We start from the raw sequence: 19,139 nt of genomic DNA on the forward strand, positions 1-19,139 counted from the left end.
GCGATTTAACTTCTAGTAGATCCTGAGCTTCATTATACACCCATTGTAATATATTAACATGGTGAATAACATGCCCACAGGCACCATGGCAGTCTCCAAGGCTAGCCACAAAAGGTCAAAGAGTGGGAAATGGCCAACTTCCTGGGAATCCCAGCCCCTTCCCCTTAGACTGGTCCTTCTACTTATTAGCATATGAAGCCACCAAGCCCATAAAAACCAGCAACACGGAGCCTCACGGCTGCCCCTCTCTCTCCTTCTTCAGAGACGGCCTGCACTCTGTCTATGGAGTGTGTACCTACTTTTAATCTGAGCACCTAGCCCCCACACCTTGTGGCCTTTCTCTTGTCTTTCAATGTATCTCTCTGAATAAATCTACCTTCACTCAACTGGCTAGCTCTTGCATTCTTTCCTGCGCAAAGCCAAGGACCCACACTTGGCGGGGCACGTCCCAGGGGCTCAACCGAGACCTGGGACACAGCCCTTCTCATGCCCCACATCTGTTTTCCTGCATCAGTACTATGATACCCAATAATGTTTACTGCATTCTTCCACCTAAAAATTTTGAGGGCTTTTCCCCCTTAGTGAAATGGATAAATTTTTTTGATCTTCATATTAAATAACTGAGAAACTGCCTGCCATGGCAGTCGCTCCCCATAAGTGTCGTCGAATAGGTTCTTGCCTGGTGCAGGAAAGAATTCAAGAGCAAGGCATAGTAAAGTGAAAGCAAGTTTATTTAGAGAGATATACACTCCATAGACAGAGTGGGGTCCGTCTCATTTAGAGGGGAAAAATGGCTTAGGAGAGTACATGCTCCATAGGCAGAATGAAGGCCATCTCAGAAAGGTGACAGGGAGAGAGATCAAGAGGTGTAGGGGTGCTTAGTAAGTAAAAGCAGATACACACTCCATAGACAGAGTGCAGGCCATCTCAGAAGGCAAGAGAGAGTGACCAGAAGGTGTGGGGTTGTTTGGTTTTATGGGCTCAGTAATTTCATATGCTAACGAGTAGGAGGATTATTCCAACTATTTCGGGGAAGGGACAAGGATTTCCAGGAATCTGGCTCCACTTACTTTTTGACCTCTTACGGTCAGCCTAGGAACCATCATGGTGCCTGCGGGTGTGCCATGAGGCTCAAGGTCTACTGAAAGTCAAATCTTCCACCATCTTGGTTCTAACCAGTTTGTCCTGTCCTCAACTGCTGTGTCATTCCTTTAATGGTTGTGCCCTGCCCCCTTCCCTCCTGTATCAAGGACCACAATGAGATGACAATTTGACTACAAAAAAGCATGCCATCAGCCTTAGCTTGTTTCAGGAAATGGCCAGCCATGGAAAACCCTCCACTCTTAATACGGAGCAATCAATCCTGCCTCTTTTGAACTGATCCCCGCTGCTTGCCCCCTTAACGGCCAACAAACAACTGCCAAATATACCTGAAAACCAATTAGAAAGTCTCCCCTGCTTCCAAAATTCCCTCCTTAATTGAAGCTTCCCAGTCAAAGATTCTCAGAATTCTCTTTTCAAATGATGAACTCATGTCTTCCTGACACCACTGAAAGCCTGCTGAAATTAAAGTGACGACAGAGAATTCCCTTGCTGCAGATTTATGAATAGTTTTTGTTAATTTTGTCTCATGCTTAGTTTTATCTTTAACATAATTGTATATGATATTATGTATGTTAAACTATCTCTTAATTACTTCTGGATGTTTTTCTCCCCACTCCCAGTATCATTACTAATATCCTTATCATGCCTCACCTAGTGTAAGAAATAGTCCAGGAATTGATCTCTTTGCCTCCAGTGTGTTCTTACTCATTCTTCTCTTACTGACAAAGTAGTCTTGGTAGAAAGCCAATCTGTTCACACACTTCCCCTATTTTTTCATGGCACTCCAAGAGTTAACTATGGTAATAAAACCCAGATGCTTTCCATAAAGAGGACTTATAGTAACAGTAGAAGTAGCAGTACAATATTCAAGTTAAAATAAATGAATGTCTGTTCATTTATAAAAAGTTTCCATTAACATTTACTACAAAAGATAGATTTTGTCATCTTAGCTGAAAATCTGAGATTCAAGAAAGTGAAAAGTCTTTGTCCATTTGGGCTGCTATAACAAAATACTAGAGTGCTAGAATGGCCAGGTGAGACTTGTGGAATCCCTCACTTGGGATCTCTTTCTCTCTCTTTTTTTTTTCCCCCTGCTTTGGGGCTACTACAAGTTTTTCAAGACTGATTTTTTTTTCTTACTAGTGTCCAGTATTTGAGTGATCTACATCTTACTGGAGAGGGGCAGAGAACTGTGCATAATAAACTTGCAAAAAGCAAGAACACATATGGAGGCAAATTACCCTCCCTTGTTTTAATAGTGTCACATACAATATTTTGAAAATTAAACCAAAACCTGTTTCATGTTGGATTGGTAATACATGAAATGATCAAGCCATCCTTCAACATGAACCCGAGAATGAAGCAGGATGGAGGCCACGCAGGGAGACGGGCGTTTCACTCTTCCTGTCTAGGCTATTGGGATGGCGGGTACTGGGCCGCAGACTCTTTTGGGTACCTGTCAACAGGCACCCTCACCAGTTTAATGAGGCTACATTTTAACTGTTATTTGTGCCTGAATTGTCTACTTCAAGCAACATGATGGGTTAAGATTCCATTTACCACCCCTCCAGGCCCCAGCCCCAAAGGGCCCGGTTCAGCAGAGGGGCTCGCGGCTGGCAGCAGCGCGGGAACCCGTGGGCTAAGCAGCAGTTACCTGCATGCGCTCCGTGCTGACCGCCTCCAAGTGCGCAGCCACGCAAGTCACCCAACTTTCACTTAAATAAGTCAGAGTGGCAAAATGTCTTATCAATCTTCTAGGTCTACTTCTTTAATTTTCAGAAGCTAAGAATATAACGACGTGCGTGGTGATGTGCAACACACACACAAAATCAGGACTGTCCTCTTACAACTTCGCACATCCCCGGAACTCGTGAGCCGTGGGCGGGGGAGCACTGCAGCGTCTTTAGAGGGGACCCTGGACCCCACGCCGCCTCAGGACTCGCCGTAAGTTTGGCTACAGCAGGTGTGGCGTCCCACAGGCTACACGAAGGTCACAGAACGGCAGGTGAGGCGAGCAGGACCAATGCTGCTGGAAACCTTTAGCCCTCCCCGCTCAGTGGCTGAAAGTCTGCATCAGAAGGCTAAAGTACATGTACACGTGAAACCTTTCCTGCCCTAATTTACTGAACAACTGGATATTTTTTAAAAAGTGTAAAAAGTAAAACACTTAAAAATATCAAAGGACACCAGTGACAACCAAGGGAACAGTAACCATGTGGGTATTAAAGTCAGCTGTCACTTGTGAATCCTTTAAATCAGGACAAGTTCTGGTCTTCCCTCCAACTGAGGGGAGGAAACTGGTTTGGATGTGCAAAGGCTGGTTTATCCCCACATTTTTTTTGTCACTGACAATTCAGGAAGAGCAGATAAAAATGGCTCACACAACTGATAAAACACAATTTCCCCCAAGCCGTGTATTTCCCCTCCATGTCCTTGGGTTCCAGGGTCCCGCATGTCCCCGGGATCTCTTCGTAAAAGCACTAATCCCATTGATGAGGGCTTCACCCTATGACCTATTCACCTCCAAAGGACCCATCTACTAATAATCATCACTTTTGGTAATTAGGATTTTGACTTTTGAATTTTGGGGGGACACAAACATTCAGACAACAGCACTAAGTGAATTTACCTAAGATCACTTAGTCAAGTGGCAGAACCAGAATCTGAACCTATGTTTGTCAGATTCCAAAGCCCTGCTTTTCCGTTAAACACCCTACCCCATAGCCAAATTAAACTATGGCTATTCTTTCAATATGCAGTGCTGGTTCACAGTCCTTGCCTATACACATGCTTGGACTGCTTGAATGTTTCTGTGAAAATTTCCCTAATCTTCACTCTCTCCAGAGATGATCATTCCCTCTTTGCACCAATGCTTTAGCTGAAACTTGCCTCTTTCATAGCCCTTATTAGTATTAAGATTTCATTAGTATTTCACTGGACTTTGGTATTTACATTAGTATTTACTGGACTATAAGCTTTTTGAGGACACAGAATTCCATTCCATTTCCTAGGAATAACAAAAATTTGTTATTCTGACTTATCAATGATAGAAATTTTCAGAGAAGGGAAAATACTTAATTTTTTATAGCCCACTGGGGCTCTACAATGAAGAGGGAAAAAATGGAAATAGTAATTAGTAATTTTCTCTCAGGGTTATTCTGAAAACTACATCAGTTCTAATACCTGACTTCAGATTGTAATCCCTTAGGAGATTGGGAAGATGTAAATATCCAGATATGATGCCACATCTTCTGATTCATAATCTGTAAATGGGGAGCTCATGACCATGAATGTGTGTAGATCTGCAGGGCAACTAGATTTGGCAACCACATAATTTAATGATATAAGCCATATAAACCCTTAGCACAATGCCTAGCCTATGGTAAGTGCTCAATAAATGTTAGAATTTAAATGATAACACCTTACAACTGTCATACCACTTTATAATTTACAAAGCACTCACACAAGAATTACCCCATCTGATCTTCAGAACAATACAAGGATCAACATTAATCTCTATTGTCTCAAATTATTCAGCAGATTGTAATCACTTAAATGCTGAGTCCTTCAAATGGAATGAAATAGAGAGGTGGAAATCTCTTTTATGTTTAAGAGATTCCATAGTCTGAACAATATCCAATTGCTCTTCCAATGGCATGCTGTCTACCATGACTCTTAACTTTGGGTAATCAGATCTCTAGCTTCTTTAAATGGTTTTTAGGAACTGCCATTAGGAAGATTATTTTTTAAGACTGTTAGGCAACCAACACTTCTGTTACAAGGGCTATCCTTAGGGAAGATAAAAATAATTATTTAAACAAGAGAGTACTAAGCCTGTACTTTGCAGAAAGGAAGAGTCTCAAAATGTTAAGAAAAGATGCTGCTAGAAATCTAACACCAAATTGTGCCATCCTGCTCACTTCCTAGTGCAACTCCAGAAAGCACTGAACAAACTCTCCCAGATCTTTGCTTCTAGAAAGCCCAGCAAGGCAGTCTAGAGGTGGTACTGAGGAATTCATAAGCATGTACACCTGAAGTTGAGAGTAAGCTTTGTCAAGAAATGACTATAGAAAGTAGTCAATAAGACACATAAAAAAATAAAAGACATAATAGGTGTGCTGTCAAATAAGGTAGTAAAGAATTTTGCTGTAATTCTGATAGGGGTGCAGAATCTCGGCTATATAGACGTGGCAATTAAAAGGTCTGACAGAAATTACCAATGCAATGCACCAGGCGGCAAAAAATGGCATGGATATGAAAGTCACATTACAGTAAAAAATAATTTTAACCCAGGACTTGAGAGGAAATCATCCTGTAAGTTGTGTCCAGGTCCCTTGAGAATCTGTACCTAGGTAAAGTTTCCAAGTCCTAACCATCTCAGGCATCAACAATGGTGGGCATGCACTACTGCATTCCTGATGATCTAACAAATTAAATATGTAATTTAATATGAAATGTTTAAGTGCTGTTAAACTTATGAATTTAATTTGAAATGTATAGGTGAATTTGACTGATATTAGACCTGTGATTTCAAGTTGAAAATTGTAAAATACTTTCATTTGTTTATAAACATTCTTTCAAGTATTAAAAAAAAAAATCCAATAGTAAACTTCTTAAATTTAAATTTATCAAGTCTGAAAGCAGCAGTTAAATGCTTACCAAGATTTATAGTGTTTAAAGCCTTCCTTGATTAGTTGTTTGAAGTACTTGGGAAGATAAAAATGTGAAATTCATGATTATATTTGAAATTTATGACTTTAGTAAATTGAATGTTATTTTAAATACAAGTAGGTGTGAGTATTAAAAAACCCAGAGATTAAAATACTCAATTGACTATGTCACAATTAGAAAGGAGGAATATGTCAGAGGTAGGGGGAAAAAAAACAGATAAAATAACTGAGCTTTTGTCTTAGAAATGTCTACTAATTTGTTCTGGAATAACTGGTGTTTCTTTCTGATTATAACATTAGGTGGAATGCCTAAATTTTCTCTAATTTTTATCAAATAATGTATTAACTTAATCAAAGTTTATATTTAGGTGGACAGGAATTTCATTCACAAAATTATTTTAATTATATTTCTGCTTACCTAATATATACTCCTTTTTTAAAAAGGAGGAAGTAAGGGAAGGAGGGAAGAAAGGAAGAAAAAGAGATTAAAGACAAAATTTCTGTCCTCTGTCCTTTAATCTCTTCAGTAAATGGTGTTGGGAAAACTGGACAGCTGCATGTAAATCAATGAAGCTGGAATACTCCCTCACACCATACACAAAAATAAACTCACAATGGCTTAAAGAATTAAACAAGACACTACAAACCTCCTAGAAGAAAACATAGGCAAAATATTCTCTGACATAAATCTTAGCAATGTTCTCATAGGTCAGTCTACCCAGGCAATAGAAATAAAAGCAAAAATAAATAAATGGGATCTAATTAAACTTATAAGCTTTTGCACAGCAAAGCAAACAAAAAGACAACTTACAGAATGGGAGAAAATATTTGCAAAAGATGAGACTGACAAGGGCTTAATTTCCAGAAATATACATAGCTCATAAAACTTAATAATAAAAAAAATTAACTCAATCCAAAAATGGGCCTAAGACCTAAACAAGGAATTCTCCAATGAAGACACAGAAATAGCCAATAGGCACATGAAAAAAATGCTCAATATCGGTAATTATCAGAGAAATGCAAATCAAAACTACAATGAGGTATCACCTCACACCAGTCAGAATGGCCATCATTCAAAAGTCCACAAACGATAAATGCTGGAGAGGGTGTGGAGAAAAGGGAACCCTCCTACACTGCTGGTGGGAATGCAGTTTGGTTCAGCCGTTATGGGAAACAGTATGGAAATTGCTCAAAAAACTAAAAGTAGACTTTCCATGTGATCCAGCAATCCCACTCCTGGGCATAAATCCAGAGGGAACTTTATTTCAAGAAGATACATGCACTCCAATGTTCATAGCAGCACTAGATACCATAGCCAAGACATGGAAACAACCTAAATGTCCATCAACAGATGACCGGATAAAGAAATTGTGGCATATTTATACAATGGAACTACTCAGCCATAAAAATAAAAAATGCCATTTGAGCAACATGGATGGACCTCAAGATCATCATTCTAAGTGAAGTAAGCCAGAAAGAGAAAGAAAAATGCCATATGATATCACTCACATGTGGAATCTAAAAAAAAAAAAAAAAAGAGAGAGACAAATAAACTAATTTACAAAACAGAAACAGACTCAAATAGAAAGCAAACTTAGGGTTACCAGGGGGAAAAGGGAGTTGGAAGGGATAAATGGGGAGTTTGAGATTTGCAGATACTAACTACTACATATAAAACAGATAAACAACAAGTTCATACTGTATAGCACAGGGAACTATATTCAATATCTTGTAGAAACCTATAATGAAAAAGGATATGAAAATGAATATTTGTATGTATATGTATGACTGAGCTATTATGCTATAAACTAGAAACTGACACAACATTGTAAACTGACTATACTTCAATTTAAAAAAAGAAAGAAAAGAAAAACCAAAGGCATTTAAAATGTTATCTTTTTACCCTTTCCTGTTTTGGAAATATTCATTCAGCAAATATCTTTCAGGTGCCCAAGTGCCAATTTCTGTTTTAGATACTAAAGATACAGCCTTATGCAACACAGGCATGGTCTATACCTGTGCTGAACTTAAATCAAACTTAAGTTACAATGGAAATAAACAACTGGAAAAATATGAAAGACAAGATATTAACTTTTCTAATTAATTTAAAGTATCTCTAAAGTATGTTTTAATTATGCACTTTATCTAACTTATCTATATCCTAATAGATACACTGAATTAAAGGGTAGATGCAGAAAAATACTGTTCTATTACAGAAAATGTCTTGTAGCTGGATATTTAAAATAAACATTTCCATATTTCAGTCTTTCAGAGTAGTTACTGTTATTGAACATAGGGACAAATGTAACAGACTATGCTGTTTGGGGAAATGTTTTTTTTAAGTGGTCACATTTACTGTGGTAAGAATTGCTTTATAAGTTTAGGCAAATCCAAGGAAGAAAAATTCTTCTAAACCATGGAAATTAAGTCTGAAATTATTTTGAGCCTATTAAACACAATTTTGAAATGCCTTCTACAGGGATTATTACATATAACAGATACAGAAATATTTGAAATCCAAGTTACTTAAAAAAAAATCTCTTGCACAATATAAAAAATTTATCCTACAGTCTATTAGAGTCTAAAGGAAATAATTAAGTGCATATAAAAAGTCTTATGAATTCTCCTGGCTCTTGAGAACATATTTGAATTTAAAGAATCACTTAGTATACTTGCTCTTTTCTGAGGGCTTCACTCATTCCCACAAACTGAAAAGTATCATTTAATGAAAAGTATGACTGAGTTTTAAGTCTTCCCTGCCAAGAGTTGGTCAGAAGCATTCCAAATACACAAAATTCAAAGAGCCAGCAAAAAAGGCTAATTCTACTATGTTAAGTGTAAAGGAAAATTATTACTAGAAAAGAAATAGGCTAAAAGTGCAGTCCCTCAGAGTGCTAGAGTCCTCTCATTTCTTCATTTCTGTCTGATTCCTTCTTCTGCCTCAACCCTTCAATAACACAGGACCTCCACCTATTTTTTAAACACGATCTAGCACACTGAAGTTATACTGATTCTTTTACAACTGTTGACATCATTGGGGTTTTTTTTTTTTTCATGTTGTATCGTACATTTCCTCTCATTCTGCTAAAGCTATAGAAATGATTTTCCCATAAACTCTGATCCCAGCCTTTGTTGAAGAATGGGTACATTAAAATGTTTAGCTTACCTTTAGATGTCTCTCAAATAATCCTACTGTTTGCACTCAAATTCAAAGATCTAGTTTGCTTCCCGTGGAGCTAAAATATTTACTGGCTGCCTTTCACTGGCTCTACAACCTCCAGGCTGCCTCCCACTTTTCAAATCATTCTTTAATCTCGTTTGAGAAGACAATGGCAGCACAACTATCAGTAAACAGCTGCAGCCTTCCAGATCCCGGTATTTCATGTTCCACCTCTGGGGCACGTGCATGAGTAACACCAAGCTCACACTATTTCTGGGTTTCCTACTGCTGGATAAGCTATCTTTGCTGCTTTGTCCTTGGAGAATCTCTAGAAGACCTTGGATAGGGTTATCAATCTTGCAGGAAGCAGACATTAAGCAGTGCCAGTCCACAGAACCTCAGCCTCAGTACCTGCATCAGGCTCTGATTCACATCTGCTGGCTACTATCTAGTCCAAAAACATACAAGTTGTTTCTATTCGTGGCCACATGATCTGCAATCCAAATAAAGCAGGCAGCATGAATTTTTTTTTTTGATAACAATGAAGCAAGAAGATCTGTGTGACAACTCTCAGGGATAATCAAATATCTCTAGAGGTTCTAGCCATATGTTTTTCATGTATTGGTAGTTCTTCATAATGCTTCAATTCAGAGTGGATTTTTAATGGAAATCAACTTAAATGCCTCAAAATCAATTAATCAGCTTCAATTACAATTTCTAGTACAATACCTTATAGCAGGCAATTACTGAGACAGCACAGAATTGGTTAGGACATACTGACACCCAGTTTATATATGTTCTTTAATAAGTTTTTTGCTTGATTTCTTTTTTAAAATCTCAGGGCAGATATGTAGCATTTTGGATGCTCACGGTCTACCTTATTTTAGGAATTAAATCATTATATTTTTACTGCTACCTCCCTTGTTTGATACAGATCTCCTAATCCCAAAAGTGTTCAATAACAGTGAATTTAATAAAGGTGAATTAACATTCTTTAAGCTAGTGGGCTGCCATTCTGGTTAAGCAGTTACAACTGTCCTGCTCTTCAAAGCCACATTTCAGCTCTACCACAATTTTGATCTCAAACTCATATAACTAACCCTAGTGTGAAAGGTAAAACAAACCTGACAATTAAGGAGATAGTTTTATTCAGGCTACTGTAGTAGAGGGATCATTCATTAATAAGGAACATCTCAGGGAAAAAGAAACGGCATTAGGGTTTTACAGAGATAAACCAGGATTCACTGAGGGAGGAGGGGGATGGGTCTTATCTAGGAGTATGTGACATTAACGTAGTCTTGTAATATCAGCCATTTCTTGGAACATAAAAGAGTAGGGCAGAAGGGTCCTGGCTGTCACTGCTTTCCAGTAACTCAGGGCTCAGATGATATTCCACAATATCAAGACAATGACAATTGTTCAAGACAAATGAATGTCATTCATCCTGAACAACTCAGGGCTGATCATCAACCTCCTGACTGGGATGAAGCAAGGTCTGAGAAATAGTCTCTCAAGGGTTCTAGTTGGCATTATTCCTGTAAAATCAATTGAGTCATTTGTTGAGAAGTCAATTGTTTTAGAGTCCTGGAGGCCTTAATGACAACACATTTTAAAAGAGGGATGCTTAAAAGGAAAGAGAAATGTCACTATAAAAGCTTATATTAAGGTAAAGAGCCAAGGGTTGAAACTTGAGGGTACTGGGGCCCTGGGCAGGCCACCCCAAAGTGTGCCTCATGACATTATTTTGAATTAAAGTTACTTAAGAAGACCTAATGCCAGAGGGACACTTTGACCTTCCTCCCTGTCTCCCTGAAAGCAGGAAAGAAATCTCTCATATGAAAGGTGCACTCCCTGCGCCCGGAGGTAGAATGACACTTACCACAAGAGACAGGGAATTCTGGAGAGAGGCCTGTATAAACAAACCTTGTTATTTCTTTAACTTACTGTCTCAAGCCCAAACTTTGTTTCGATTCTTAACTAAGCATCCAAAATCTAAAATTTATTGTTTCTTTGTCTAAAAAATAGAAAAGCTACCTGCTTTGGCCACTTCTTAGGTCCCATTTCTCTGAGACCTACATGCGCAGGAATTAGAATCTGTTTCTTTTTCTCCTGTTACTCCATCTTATGTCAATTTTATTATTAGTCCAGTTCCAAAACACAGAGGGGTAGAGAGAAATTTCCCTCTCCCCAAGTAGGTAACCAGTCCAGGAGATTCCAAGAGGTTGCTGAGGAGAATCTTTTGGTTGTGCAGCACTACTTGTTGAGTTTCACGCTCTGAGCTAGGGTGCCAATGCTCTTGGTGTTGCTGTCCACAGTCTTGGCTTCACCTTACATAATAAGGGCACATGTAGCCCAAGAGTTTCTCTGGACTTCCTTGGTGGTCCAGACAACCACTCGTTAAGGGAGAAATCCAGCCCACACATGGACTGCTGCAGAGTCCTTCGAGGTTTATATCAGGTCATCAGGTTTCAGCCGGAAAGGCTTCTTCTGATTCTGTAGAAAGGGTCGGCTGCTAGGCAGCCTAGAGTCCTGAGGATTTGAGCAGTCAGGTGTCAGTTCCCCATAATGCAGTCAGGCAGAAGGAAGAAAAACTGGAAACAGTTTGGATAACGGTAGCCAGATGTCAAAGGAAACTTGTAAAATTTAAAACTTGGTAGGGATTGGCAAATTTATCGGTGTTACTAAATCAAATCCAATTTACAGGTAGGTACCCAAATTGATTTCTCCATGGGAATGGGGTGGAAGTCATTTAAATCTCGGCCAGACAAGACAGAATTTGCATATTAATCAGCTACCTATAATTTACAAAGAGATATGCAAAGAGATGGAAACCATGAACTAGGCTTACATCTGATAACTGGTAAGGGTGTGCTATAAATGATGTTTTCAATTTTCCACTGAAGCACAAAATTTCTACATTACCTACCTTTTGCTCAAAAATAATAACAAAGATTATTCTTGATCACAAAATAAAACTGGCATAATTAGAGTTAGCCTGATTATTTACATAGGTGTAGTGAAAACGGTAATTTACTATCTGGGCCTTGTTAAATTTGCTTTGCTGGAAATTTCATGTGAAATATCAGATCAGACTTTTAAAGGCCTCTTGAGACTAGGAAGCCAAGTCAAGAGACTGATACTAGATTTCACCAGCAGTAGCTATAAATTTGGGATAATTCCTCTACTCTCAAAATCCCCCAAATATCTTAAGGTGTCTGGGCTTGCCAGGAAGTAAACTTCCTTAGTCACCTATAAGGCAAGGAACACCATAGCCAGGTACCAGGCTAGTTTTCTCAGCAGGAATTTGTAAGCATTGCTCCATAAAGTCAATCTTATTTCCTTAAAAGTACCTGGTTATACAGATTAAACGAACATCATTCTCAAATATGACACTCCAAGCAAGGTCTCAGTTGCATGACCAATGTTTCCAATTATGCTCTGGTAACAAAGAAGACAGATTATTTTTGAATCTAGGAAAATAACTATATTGGTATTAAAATAAGCATACTCTATAATAGTTTCCAAATTCTAGAGAGCTAAACGGGAAGAAAAAGATCATTTACAAGTGTTTTATTTTTGTTTTAAAAAGCAGAGTCTACTAAATTGTTAAACATTAACAATCTTCCAAACAAACACTATAATCATCTCTCATTAGTTCATTTAATCCTATGTAATTAATTCTTACACTGCTTGATCTAGGGCTAGCAGTTTCTTACACCCTCTGCTTCTTAACTTGAGTTCTGGAAACCCTGACTTAGCTCACTGGTATGATGTCAAAGTTCTTTAAGCAATACCACCAGAAGCCTGTACCCAGTAATACCTGGCATCATCCTTTTCCACAGAGCACTGAGACAGTCCTTTGCTGATGAAGTATTCAGGCCTGTAGCTGATTGTAAGAGCTTTCAGGGAAGCATTAGAGAAAAACAAGAAACTATCTGTATATGACACACTTAAAATGACTGTGGTTGAACTATTACTAATACTTTTCCAAAGTGAAAGGTCAGATAAGAGTTCTTAACAAGAACAGTGCAACTGACAGAGAAATTTGGTTGCTTCTGTGGTATGCAAAATAAAACAATAAAATCAATCCAGAAAAAAAGTCTATAAACATAATGATTAACCTATTTTCAAAAAAGCATGTATATCACATCTAATTTATGAAAATGACTAAACAATCTTTATAAGAAAAAAACTTTGGATACAATATATAATAATTCTGAGACATACTATACTATGAATACACTAAGCATATAGAGTTAGAAGATATACCAAGACTATATCAAGAATATCAAGTAAAAGGATTCTGTAAGTCTGGAGTAGGTCTTAATCATCTGTATGATGATTACTTCCTTTACTTCACAAAATTTCATCAGTAAGTGATGTGAATCCCCAATTGAAAGCCACTTGCCTACAAGATGCCAGATTCAAATTAAAGAAGTAAAGCTGTGGCCAACATTTTTTTTAAATAACTGAAATTAGGACTAATAATACTATATTGTTGTTGGCTAATACCAGGCAAAGCTATTAAGAGAACTCTGATAAACAGAAACGTATCATGGACAGTGAGGACATTGACAATTCTCTGTGAACTTCCCATACAACATACAATTTCTAAAATATTTGTATTAATAACATATACAAATCTGATTTAAGCAAGGCTAAGTATCTCTTCTGATTTGGCAGCTTCCCCTCCTCAACCCTACGTTCCACTCAGCAACTATGTACCAAGAACAAACGAGGTCTCTGGTGAGTCAAAGATAACAAGACATAATTCCTGTCTCCAGAAATTCTTGTCTTACAGTTTAGTGGGGAAAATACACAGACGAGAGTTAGGGAAGCACAGACTAGCTTCTCTGTGCCCTATCCAGGGAGGAGTGAGGAGAGCGAGAAAAGGGAAGGTGAGGGTTTTATGTTTGGCTCTTAAAGAAATGATCCATAAACTCAGTGGTTTGAAGAGTAAAAGGAGGAAAAGAAAGAATCTGGGTAGACTTCTTTTAAAAGAGCTAATGACTGAATAAATAGGAACATGATGAAGCTGTAGACAAGAGAAGAAACAAGATCCCTGAAGAGATAGAAATCAAGAACACAGATCAAGAACATTGAAATACAAGAGTAGATTTAAATGTAGATAAAGTAGTAGGTAAATTCTTCCTTATTCAGGAGAATTTTCTCAATAATTCTGCAGAGTGTGATTCATTGTGATTCATTCAGGACTTAAAGAGTATCTGAAGATAGCTTAAATATGTTTAAAATACCTGACAAAGAAAACAGGAAAGAAAAAGAAAACTGTCCTAAGACTGTAAAGTCCTAAGACTGTAAAAGGATTTTCCATTGGCACTGATTCCCCCAGCAATATTGAAGATGAAATATTTCTGGAGGCACCGATCAACACCACAGGGAACTTTATCTAGCAAGGTCAAAGAGTCATAGTGCTGGGTGGAGAAGGCAGATGGTGGCTGAGTACAGGAAGACCTAAGATCTGGAGTGGACTCAAGGATCACCAAACTGAGGAAGAATCTAGGGAGTGGAGGATCTGCTGCAGTTAATGGGAGGAGTGGTGGGACAGCCTGAAAGAACTGCAGGATAGAACCACTCTAGCTTCCAATCTGAACCTAAAACATTACACACAGGTCATTATATTATATCACTTTGTCCTCACATCATTTCTGTGAGGTGAAGAGGCATATCTTAGAAACCACAGAATCTTAGTTTTTGTATAGAAAAGTATTTGTCCCAGAAATTTTTATCACACAAACTCTTTTAAACCAACCCAGATTAGAGTGTGTTTTGGTAATCAATTGATTATTTAAAAAACTTTTTGAGGGAGGTAATTCGGTTGATTTATTTACTCTTTGGAGGTACTGGGGATTGAACCCAGGACCTCATGCATGCTAAGCATGCACTCTACCAATTGAGCTATACCCTTAATTCCACATTATAGATGGATCTGCTCTCACAGTAAACTCTTTTGTAGCTAAGGATTAGGGTAATTTGCTCAAACATGCTTTCTAAAGTTTATTCAGTCCAACAATTGATGGATAAATAAAAGGTGGTATAACTAAGCAATATAGAGTTATTTGATGATAAAAAAGAAATACTGATACATACTATAGAATGGATAAACTTTTTTAAAGCATTTGCTAAGTGAAAGAAGACAGACACAAAAAGCAACATATTGTATAATTCCATTTACATGAAATGTCCAGAATAGGCAGATCTATAGAGACACAAAGTGGATTAGCTGTGGTTTAGGGCTGGAGGAAAGAGAGAAGGGAATGGGAAGCAACAGCAATGGGTTCAGGGTTTATTTCAGGGAAGAAGATGTTCTAAAATTAGATTGTGGTGATGGTTGCACAACCCTGCGAATATAGTAAAAAATATTTAATTGTACACTTTAAATGTGTAAATTACATGAAATGTGAATTACATATCAATAAAGCTGTTTTCAAAAATTTTATCCATTCAATGTTTAAGTGAACGAAAATGTATTAACAATTCAAAAACATGAGTTATTAACAATTTAACAACATGTTTATGAAATATTACAGAACATATATCCTCTACTAAAAATAATTGTTATTAATCATACTATGAGAAGATGGTAAGTCAATTATTTATCTAATTGATTAAGGAAGATTATTTTTTAAATACTATATGTTTATATATTACAGTCTGGTCTTCTTTCTTGGAAACGTTATCATGGAGACTGTCTTATAATTTATTTCATGGTACTTGTATTTCTATAATTTAAGTGATTTAAAACTAATTGTATTGAATTTTGCTCTGTATTAATGTTTTAATGTGATATTAATACTTTGGCCTCTGCTTGGACCATATTTATAAAATGTTGCTGTCATTGGTTATTTTAATTACAGAATACTGCTGAATCATTTTATGAAAGATTTAAAATTTTCTTTAGCATGGATTGCTAATCACTGACCTCAAGATGACCTTTAGCCATTTGGACAGATCATCTCTTCATTTCCTCAGGACTTTTTACTGTTACATCCTTGGGCCTAATCAGGTTTCCAGATCAGCTTTACTTACATTCTTCTTAGCAGCCTTAGTTTTTTATGCATTCATTCATTCAATAAATTTTTATTGAGCACCTCATGTGACAGGCAGTGAAAATACGCAACAGATACTACCTCCAGAATATAGAAGTTCAGGAAAAATGTATAATTGAATAAATAATTAAAATATTATAGGCATTGTGGGAGCACAGAGCAGGGAGACCTCAACAGGCACCACAGTCAGGCTAAGGCATTTCAAAGGTGATGTCAAAGCTAAGGCTTGAAAAATGAACAGAAATCAAGGAAGCAACAAGTAGGGTAGTTCAAAGAAAAAATGTATATGAAAAATTTCAGAAATGAGTGACACCATCAAGCTTCCAAGGTAACTTTCCCACAGTTCAGAATGGTTTAAGAATTGAGTGCAAAGAAGGAGATACGGCTGGAGAAAATGAAAAAGGTTTTGATGTGCCTAATTAGCTGTTTTAAGGACTTTGGATCTTCTAAGGGCAATGGAAGTCATTAACGAGTTTTAAACTTTAAAACAACAAGGTAAGACCTGTGTTTTAGACAGATTGAGTAGTTTTTTTTTTAAGGTACTTCTCAAAACCAAGAAACCTCCAAAATCCTTATAATCATGATTCCTATGGACTTCAGCTATTATTTCCAAATACTTGATTCTTTTCCCACTTGAAAAAGAGCTATCCCAAAGCAATAATTAGATCTGCTATGAAGCAATCATGGGGAGTTCTCTTGCCCAGGAGCTTCTAGGTGCAACTGGGTCAAGGACAGTGAGTAAGAGCAACCCTTTAAAACACTCACTTTGTGGAATGTTCTCCTTTAAAGAAATAATGGTACAGGGCGAGTGGGTATAGCTCAACAGTAGAATGTGTGCTTAGCATGCATGAGGTCCTGGGTTCAATCCCCAGTGCCTCCATTTAAAAAATTAATGATAAATAAATAAACAAATAGACCTAGTTACCCCCCCCAAAAAAAACCAAAAAGATTTCTTTAAAAAGAAAGAATGGTATGACATATATGCACCATGGAATATTATGCAATTACTGAAAACAATGAATTAGAGCTATTGACATGGAAAGCATTCTAGCAGTAATTCTGACAAGAAATGCAAAATGCAGGTAAATATCTCTATAATCCCATTTTTGCAAAACCATGACATCCACCTCATATATATGTGTATATTAATATATGGATGTACATGCTTACATATGGTTGAATAAAATAACATGAGCATTTATCACAGGATCTGAGCTGAGCAAATTCACTCTGACTCATTGAGTTTCCATTTCTTTTTGTTATGTTCTTATGTAAGCCCGTATCTGACTGCACAAAACAAAACATAAAAGAATGAAGTAAAAAGAATCCCACCAACCAACTCTCACTAGGAATCTCAGATTAATCCTGATTTTTTAGTGACATTCCAGAATTTTGAATTTTGTGGCACACTCCTTTGCTTCTATAACTCTATTTAACATATATTAATTACCTTTAATGTATAAAAATTACTTTCATTTTTCTCCTTATTCTTATAAATCACGTTAGAGAAAATGCCAATTTTTTATGTATGTATACATACACACATGTATGTAACTTTATAGAAATGTATTAATTGTTTCATAAAATCATTAGATTTTTTTCCCTAGTGCTGACTGTTTGTTTTTGGTATTTGCTGCCCTCCCCACATCCCTCCCTCATCTTGCAGCAACAACCAATGTTATAGAAAAAAAAGTCTAGGACTAACACTTTACACACTTACCATTACCAGGAACTGTTCAGAGTGCTTTATACATATCAACAATCCCATATGGTGGACACACTGTCCACATGCAGTAAGTCAGGCACGGACATATTCAGTGATAAAGTAACCTGCCTCAGGTCACACAGGTGTTAAGTTGCAGGGACACATTTGAACCCAGGCAGTCTGACTCTATAGTCCATCCTCTAGCCAGTATTCTAACCTGCCCCTCTTCTCAAATTAACATAGCCTTCCATTTTTATCCCCATGTTCAGGTCATCACATGCAAATATACATAAACATGTATATACAATACTAATATACACATACATATATGAGTGCGAATGTGTGGTTTTGCCAAAATATAGGGTTATAGAGATACTGTCCTACATTTTGTGTTTCTTGCATATAAGCAAGCAGTCATCTTATTTTCAATAGTGCAATAAACATTCTTGTACTGTGTTCCTACATATTGGTTTTTTTATTTCTGTAATATAGATCCCAGTAGTGGAATTGCTGAGTTCAAGTGTGTATGTATGTATGTGTGTGTGTGTGTGTGTGTGTGTGTGTGTGTGTGTGTGTGTATCTGTTTGTACTCATTTATATATACAATATATATTTATATATGTACTTTTATTTATAATTGACATCATACTGCATTACCAAAAAAGCTGTGTAATTCACATTTCTATTAATAATATGAGAATACACCCTTCCTTTCATTTCCACCAACATTAGAAATAAGATTTTTACTTATTAATTAAGTAGTTCTGAACAGATAATACATGCACATGGTTCAGTGTTGGGCAGATAAACAACAGTAGGCAGTAAAACAACCTGCCTTTTAGTCCTGTCCCCTGGCCAGTCAGTTGCCCTTCCTATAATCAACTAATGACACCAGAAAATTAAGAGGTACTTCACGCACATACAAGCAAACACAAATAAATATTGTTTTTCCCACCCTGTTATTGACACATAAGCCCAATGTACTCACTATTCTGTACTTCCTCACTTTTTCTTTAGAATGATACTTCAGGACCCTTCCAAGTTTGGCCTTTTTTGAGCCCGTCCTTTCATACATCTCCCTGGTATGTGTGTATGTACATTTATAATTGTACAAAAATATATAATATTATATGTGCTATTTAATAAACTTTTTAATTGCAAGCTATACATTCATCTTCTAAAAAAAAACCTCAGCCTTCTTCATTTCAGTTGCTGGTGACTCCATACTTCAGTTGCTCAGATCATAAACAATGAGGCATTGTTTTTTCTTCCCTGATCCTTCTCTTTCTCTCATACCACACTTTCACTCTGTCAGGGTATTTTGTTGGCTATACCTTTACAACACGTCCCCAACTACTTCTCATCACCTGTTCTGCTGTCACCCTGGTCCAATCCAATATCTCTTGCCTAAATTACTGCAATGGTCAGCAATG

The sequence above is a fragment of the Camelus ferus genome, chromosome 2 (assembly GCF_009834535.1).
Source record: "Camelus ferus isolate YT-003-E chromosome 2, BCGSAC_Cfer_1.0, whole genome shotgun sequence".
NCBI classification, from domain to species: domain Eukaryota; kingdom Metazoa; phylum Chordata; class Mammalia; order Artiodactyla; family Camelidae; genus Camelus; species Camelus ferus.